Here is a 1,522-nt window from a genome sequence, read left to right as displayed (position 1 = left end):
GGTGGTTGCTTTTTTTATTGTATTATTATATATAATGACGTCTGAACGAGCGATGAGAGAGCTTTTGGAGTTTTTGAAGAAATTGCTTCAGAAAGGTATGGAATATGGTGTAGAGCCGCCGTCTCAAACTGTTGTCCACAATATTTCGGAGATGAACCTATTGATGCGGAAACAAAGCCTTCTTCCTCAGAAGTACGTACCGGCCAGCACGGCCGATGAGATCCAGAAAAAATTCAAAAGACGAAACCGCGTATTGGGCTGGAAACACTTGCCGCCTTTCATTCTATGCATGGGGCGCAATCCGTCCTTGATGACGAAATACTGGCGAACCCCGTACCCACCATTGAAGTGGGCTGATGTTTTAACGGGCCTTGTGGATGAACCAAAAGAATTACAGCGCCGTTATAAGACTTTGATTGCGGAATTTTCTTCTGAACATACATACATACATACATACATACATACATACATATATATGTATGTTATATGAAATGAATCATATATGAACTGCGGATGTGAAATCAACTGAAGCTATGATCTTCGCAGTTAGGAACGCAATTTTTACAATTGCGTAGAGAAACCTGAAAAGTTCAGGACTTCAACGGGGTTTGAACCCGTAACCTCGCGATTCCGGTGCGACGCTCTAACCAACTGAGCTATGAAGCCACTGATATTGGGAGCTGGTCATTTGTGGGTTCTAATGGTCCCGTGAGGAATGAATCAATGATGAAATGGTATATGAAATGAATCATATATGAGCTGCGGATGTGAAATCAAGTCAAGCTTCTCTACGCAATTGTAAAAATTGCGTTCCTAACTGCGAAGATCATAGCTTCACTTCACTTCACATTCGCAGTTCCAAACTGTCGAACAAGTACAGTAAGAAAACAATTTAACAAACCTTCAAATGCTTTACTATGTGTAAAATAAGGATCAGCTGTTATGAGGTGTACAATGCACTCTATTCAGCAGATGACCATTCCACTACTTCTACCATAATTTATACAATTTCATCAGTGATGTGCATCTCTTATTTGAATCTCAATAATTTTGTAAATCCTACATTGTAAGCAGTGTTGTTTATTTGATGTAACTTGCACATTATTTCCAGTGAAATCTTGCTTTCAATTTTTTGTAATGTAATATGTACAACCTGTGACAATGTATTTACAGTTGCTATTATGCATGTCACCATCAGAAAAACTTATCCCCAAAGATGAAGCCCTGGCCCTGGTTGTTCAAAAGCTGGATAAAGCTACATGTATCCACCCGAAAAATCGCTATACAACAGATAAGTGTTAGAAAAAAAAATACTATGCTATCCACTGGATAGCAATTTATTGGTGGGTAGAGTTATCCAGCTTTCAAACAACGAGGGCCTGGTTTGAAAGGACAAACGTTTACACTTTCATTGTGAATAAATCCAAAACAAAGTATGCCCAAGGAAAAGTTTGAGAATATATAACCTTTGTTTCTTTTTATAATCTTTCTCAAGAGGGGTACTCAAGATTAAAGGTCGTGG

At 38.6% G+C, this 1,522-nt stretch overlaps 1 protein-coding gene across 1 annotated transcript in view; it reads right to left on the bottom strand.

Moving 5' to 3' along the window:
• Positions 1 to 907: 907 nt before the first annotated feature.
• The window catches only part of LOC137978962 (uncharacterized), a 6,613-nt gene continuing 5,998 nt past the window's right edge, over positions 908 to 1,522 (bottom strand). The window contains exon 9 of the mRNA XM_068826088.1: positions 908 to 1,522. This exon is cut by the window's right edge and continues 365 nt beyond it. The gene's annotated coding sequence lies outside the window, so the exon portion shown is untranslated.

This window comes from Montipora foliosa, chromosome 1 (assembly GCF_036669935.1).
Source record: "Montipora foliosa isolate CH-2021 chromosome 1, ASM3666993v2, whole genome shotgun sequence".
NCBI classification, from domain to species: Eukaryota; Metazoa; Cnidaria; class Anthozoa; order Scleractinia; family Acroporidae; genus Montipora; species Montipora foliosa.
The sequence above is the reverse complement of the archived record's forward strand: the minus strand, read 5'-3'. Positions and strand labels throughout refer to the sequence as shown.